This window comes from Poecilia formosa, unplaced genomic scaffold (genome assembly GCF_000485575.1).
Source record: "Poecilia formosa unplaced genomic scaffold, Poecilia_formosa-5.1.2 Scaffold452, whole genome shotgun sequence".
Lineage (NCBI taxonomy): Eukaryota > Metazoa > Chordata > Actinopteri > Cyprinodontiformes > Poeciliidae > Poecilia > Poecilia formosa.
The window spans coordinates 373,677-380,511 of NW_006800391.1; positions in this window are offsets into that span (position 1 = coordinate 373,677).

The following is a 6,835-nucleotide window of genomic DNA, read 5'->3' on the forward strand; positions in this document are numbered from 1 at the left end:
ACCTGTCCGAATGCGCAGATATTTTTCTTCCGGTCTTAGTTTATTCCCGGCCTGCGAAGGACCCGTCCTACGTAGACCAGTCCTTCGAAGGATGCAGACCCTGAATTCGGGCACAGCTATAGGATCAATGCTGGTACCTAATTATTTATTAATGATTTTTTTAGTTCCTAAAATTTTGTATTTAACAATGATGTTATTTGTTTGTGAAAATGTCTCCCCACATCTTAAAAAAGTTGCTAATCTGCACTAATCTGAGTTTGCTCCATTCTCTAACTGTGCCACACAACATTATTCAGAGGGCCACAAGCAGCAGTACTTTGGATACCCCTGCTTTGAAGGATCTGCAATACTAACACAAGAGGCTGATTTTACATGAATAAATGCGGATGACATGCAATAAAATTATACTACAGCTCACCAGTTGGTATTTTGAGCAGACAAACCCTCTCCTACATTTGAAAAGTATGCGACCTCTACTGGTTGGAACAGAAACCACATTTCAAAAGTAAATTAAGTTAGACATTAATGCATGTTACTATTGTGGTTAAAACAGGGATTTTATGTATGCATGTATGGACATGCAACAATTTTATAACCATAAATCAGTTGTTTGATTTATCAGGCTTATTAAGTAATTTTAAAGTAAATCAGAACCAGGAAGGTACTATAGTACCTTCCTGGTTCTGAAGGTACTATAGTTTATTCACATCACTGGAATAAACTATAGTTTATTCCAGTGATGTGTTGCCACCATTCAGAAGATAGAATACATTCACTGTGTTAGACTATCAGTCAAACACTGCAAGCAGAGGGCAGCTTACAATGATTTTTAAGGATTTTTGCTGATAATCTTTTATAAACCAAATGAGAATGAAAGGTAAAAACAACTTCAAATGTGTTTGACTAAATTGAAACTGGACCTTTGAACCTTTTCCTGACTATGATTTTGCATTTTTCTTCCTGACATCAGCCTTTGACTGAAATTGGCAGCATCCAGGGCTCAGGTTACATGAAGTAAGTCATGTTTTATTGGACTGCAAGCCATACATTTATTATCAATACTGAAACATTCCACTTGGACTGCATGTTTAACCTAGTCAGATAATGCCAAGGGTTTGGCAAATTACCTGCAATAAAGAATACAAATGCAAACCATCTAACAAAATCACGTTAGAGAAGAGAGGCTTTTTTTTTTGCTTGTGTTTCTTTATCTTTTTATCATTGTTAAAGGAAAAGAAAAAGAACTATAGTTACATGTTCTCTTAGCTTTTTTGTCTCAAATACGTTTTGGCCTTTTTTAAAATTAATTTGTTCAGAGTGAACACATTTATATGAATTCTCAGCCTTTTACCATCAACTTTCATAAATTCTAATACATATGTATGTAACCAGGTCATCTAAGACAATCTTACAAAAACATTTGAAGTGTGTGTCATCTTTAAGACACACCTTGGATTGGCCCCATGGAAAACCTCTATCTTCATTATTTACAGAGGTGACTGAAGCATGAAGCACACGGCATGAACTGTGTTGCAATACTATGAATCTGAGTTGGGTAAGAACTTTGCTGCAGCATCTGGCATCACATGGAAGTTTTCCAGAGAAGTTTTGAAAAAAAAAAAGAAAAAGAATCCCACCAGCTCAACTTGGAAGTAACAAAAGGCTATACTTTCTTTTGAAAGATTTTGATATTCATATTTTGACAATACAAGATGAAAGACAGTTTCTTTACAATGCCTTACAAATGTATTCTTAAAACTTAATTATTTCATATTTTGTTAAGGTCGTAAAGAAGTTTAAGACAAAGATATATTAGAAAACAACAACCCAGACTGTGCACATCCTACACAGCTATGTTCAATCTCAATGGAGACAGCATGACACAGCCATTTACTGCCAACAAGTGGATGTCAAGCAAAACTGACAGATCAGGCAAGGAGAATGTCAATCAGTAAACCCACCAAGAGGTCCATGGTAACTGGGTGAGCTTCGGAGATCCATATAATTAGTCAGAACAGACAACTTTTAGCAAAATTAAACTTTTTGTCCAGAATCCAAAACATTAAGTGTTTATCACTCTGAACACACCATCCCCACTGTTAAATATGGAGGTGGCAGCATCATGCTCTGGGGTGCTTCTCATCAACGGGGTCAGGGAAGTCTGAAAAAGACTGGAGAGCGGGGCAGAGCTTCAGCTTCAGGATAAACACGCTAAACCAGGCTACAATAGAATGGTTAAAACAAACCACATTAATGTTTTAGAATGGCCCAGTCAAAGTCCAAACCTAAACCCAATCCAGAATCTGTGGCAAATTCTGAAAACTGCTGTTCACAAACTCTCCATCTAATCTGACTGAGTTTGAGCTGCTTTACACAGTCTGGGTTGTTTAAGAAGAATGGAAACAAATACTCAGTCACTAGATGCACAAAGCTGGTAGAGGCGAACCCTAAAGACTAGCAGCTGTTAAAGCAGTAAAAGGTGGTTCCACAATGTGTAAACTCAGGGGGGGCTGAATACTCTGTACTTTTAAGTGCTTAATTTGTAAAACAATAGTAATAATTTTATATTACCATTTTCTTATTGTTTTTCTTTGTACTTAACAATTGTATGACATGTTGTGTTGGTCTTTCACATTAAATCAAATGAAATATATTGATGTTTGTGATTGTAATGTGATGAAATATGGAAAATTCTCAGGATATGAATACTTTTACAAGCCACTGTAAATGGATATTCCTAAAAGCAACTTCAGTCAGACAGAATGAGATGTGAAAACTAAAGCTCTTCATGTAGTTCAATTCAATATCACCAAATTAATGACAACATAAAATCTTCACTTAGCACAATACAAGCCAAGCTGAGTATGGAGAAGAAGCAAACTTTGGAGTAAATTATGAAGAGAAAGGACACTGCTTAATCAAGAAGGATTTTAGATGTTGACTGAGCAACATGACTGTTTTTGTTACTGTTAGCTCTTTTCCTTTCTTCTTCAGTTCAGTATAATCTCCAAGTTTGGTTACCTGATATGATGACTGTTGCTTTTGCAGATGTTAGTAAGTTAGACTGTTGTTGCTGCTTAGTGTTGTACACTGATAGATTCCTCACGGATAAAACGTAGACTGTGCTGCATACACAATAAGTCCTGGGATTTTATACTGTAGAGCTTTTAAAGCAAGTAATTAAAGCAATGCTACACAGAAGGGAAATCAACAAATGCATACATTATGAAAAGCAGTGAATAATACACACACTCCAAACATGGGTTGCTTTAATTGTTTGTGTACAAAGGACCTCTCACAGCATAGAATATTAGACAGCCAGAGAACTTTGCTGCCATGACAACTAATAAAGGAGATCATCCTTGACTAATATCAACCAGTGATGATGAGTGATAGAGAATGGATTCTTTGTGGAATCGATTATAAAGTGTACAGCCTTCTACAACTCTACTATCGGTAAGCATTTACCACTTTTGGGGGCGCCCTCCAAAAGTGGTAAAACATTTATAATAATTATACATACTTATACATCTCCATTTAGAAATATAGCTTCAAACTAGCTTCATAGCTAGTTTAACAAAACAGTTTTTTCCCTTTTTGACAAGTTTCATTATTATCTGCATTGTCTTTCTCTTCAGCTCAAATGCGTGTAAATGTTCTGAGTAATAGTCAATAAATGCTGCTAAGCATCCTAATCAAAGGATTGGGTTTCAGAGTTAATGCAGCTATGTCATCATCCTTTCTCTCTCTCTCTCTCTCTCTCTCTCTCTTTCTCTTTTGGTAGCTGTTTCACTCATGTATTATATTTCAGAATTTTCAGTAAGCCCCCTACACCTACCACACACACATACAGATCTTCTGTCCTTTCCAGGAAAAATTGAGTAATAGTTGACGTTATTTGACCTACCAGCCATATTGTTTAATGTGACAGAAACTTATCAGTTTCCTGAATTTCTGCAGCAGCTATAAGAGACTTAGTCAATGTTTAGATTGCTAGCTGTTTCTTTTGGTCATATGTTTATATTGGCCCTTGTTCAACACAGGATTTCACAAATATGCATACCCAGCAAACACAAAGTGTAACTTATAGCATGAGGTGTTGGAGGCCCAGCAGATAGTTGGATTCCACTCATGACTTGACATAAGGCAGAACCTTGTGAAGTCTGGCCCTTCTCATAGGGCTCTTATGAAATTACAGTAAGTTTCCAGAATATGGATTAAGGGTAAATTATTTTTCATTTGGATTTCAAGAAAACATCTAAAACATGGGATTTTATTTGCCTCGTGGAGTTTCAATATAAATTTTTTATAACTTAAACTTTTAATCATTTTCCACTAATGAGCAGTTTCAAAACACAAACTTAAACATTAACCTATCTAGTTGGTACAGAGTGATTTACATAAATTTCAGTATATTGCACATATTGCTAATAATATGGCACTGGTATACACTCTTAAAAGTGTATTTGGGCTGCAGTTCATCTTATGGACTAATTTACATTAATTTTACTTAATTATTTTGCTTTTGCTATGACAACTTACTTTTTGTGTTCAATTAACTCAAAACTTACAAATCTTTAACCTAAAGGAACTTTTTACTTTGACTTTACTTAAAACAATTGAGTTCAATGCCAGTTTCGTATCTTATGTCTGACCAACTCAATTTATTATGATCATCCAACTCAATTCATTAAGTACTTCCATCTCAATTTGCCAATTTGCTAAGTTTTTATAACTTAATTCATAAGGGGGTTTAATATGACAAATTTAAGTCATTATTCTGCTCTCCGTGTGTGTTTACAACGCAATTCAGCAGTAAGCTTAACTCCACTGGAATGGATACAGGTTCTTTACTTCTGCTTTATTCCGGTGACCCAAGCACTCGTACAACATGGAGTAAACTGTAACATAAATAAAACAGCTGCATTTACTATGAGTACAAAAGAGTTCAAACGAAAAACACATTCTTAATAAATAAGACACTAAATAAAATCTACTCTTAAATATTAAATGAAAACTTACAGACGGTGATGTCGATGGCATAAACAAAAGGCTGATTGTAACCGATTCACCTCCTCACGTGTGACAGTAAAAAACAAAACGAAACTTAACGACTTCCTGTCCTAGACCTAGCTTGACCTTCAAAATAAAAGCCTTATTACTCTTAACATAAAATTAAAGGGCATAACACTCCCCGCCTGGTATCTGTCAAGATGCCACATATCAGTACTTAAAACACAAACTTACAAACTTGCTAGTCCTAATTCTTTAAAAGCATAACAACTTCTGTAATAGGTCTGAGAAACTTTTTAGCGGTTCCATCCTTGATGACCTTGACCTCAATCCTGCGGACCTTGCCATCGTTGCCTGGGAAAGTGTCGGTCACGAGAGCCATGGGCCAATCATTGCGACATATACGATCATCCTTCAGCAAAACAACGTCATCCTTTTTAACGTTGGGACTTGACTCTTGCCATTTGTGGCGAAGTTGTAGGGTGTGAAGGTATTCGTGTATCCAACGATACCAGAATTTGTCAGCCAATCTTTGAACTTGACGCCACTGTTGCTTATACAGATCCTTTTCAGTGAATACTCCTGGAGGAGGTAAAACACTCTGCTTCTGAGTGAGAAGCATTGTTGGGGTAAGTATCTGTGGAACATCTGGATCTGAGGAGACAGAAACTAGAGGTCTTGAGTTGATGATGGCTGTCACCTCTGCCATCAGGGTGCACAGGACTTCATGAGATAAGCTGGAGGAGGGAGTACGCATCAACATCGAGTCTAAGATTCTTCTTGCGATTCCAATCATGTGTTCCCACACACCCCCCATGTGAGAAGAGTGAGGTGGATTGAAACACCACGTACATCCCTGATTGTTTGTGTACCTTTGGACTTCTGAGTCTGTTACCACTTTGTGGAACTCCAGCTCTCTGCAGGCACCAACGAAATTGGTCCCACAGTCTGAGTGTAGCTGCTTGGAAGGACCACGGATTGAAAAGAATCTTCTTAAAGCGTTGATGAATGAAGAAGTGTTTAAGGAGTCGATGACTTCGATGTGGACTGCACGTGTGCTCATGCAGGTGAACAATACAGCCCAGCGCTTGCTCTGAGCCATGCCTCCTCTTGTGCGCCTAGCTGTCACACTCCAAGGACCGAAAACATCCAGACCGGTGTAGGTGAAAGGCGGTGAACTGCTCAGTCGTTCTTGCAGGAGATCTGACATCTTCTGCTTCTCTCTGTTTCTACGAAGTTTTCGGCAGATGACACATGCATGAAGAACAGCACTTATACAACGCTTGCCACCTACTAACCATATGCCAGCAGCTCGAATGGCACCTTCAGTGAATGTCCGACCTTGATGCTCAACCTGCTCATGATAGTGTCTGATGAGCAACATGGACACATGGCGTTTTCCTAAAAGAATGACTGGGTGCTTTTCTCTGTCACTTAAATCAGAAAGTTGAAGCCTTCCTCCAATCCTTAGCAAGCCTTCGGAATCAACAATCGGACTTAGTTTAGTCAGTGGGCTTCCTTTGGGAATATCATCTCCCTTTGAGAGAATGTCTAGCTCTTTAGAGAAGGAGGCTCGCTGCACAGCAAAAACAATCGCTGTTGTGGCCTTCGACAACTCATCAGTGGTGAAAGGTTTTGGACACCAATGCCAACCACTACATTCTGTGGTCCTTCTTTCCTTCTTGAAGGAATCCTTAACATGAATGAGTGTTGTAACTGCTCTTTGTAAAGACTTCCAAGAAGAGAACTTTGTAAACCTTTGAGGATCCAGTTGGTTGACCGTTTGACTTGTAACACAGCTTGTCACTTGTGGTCGGATTTC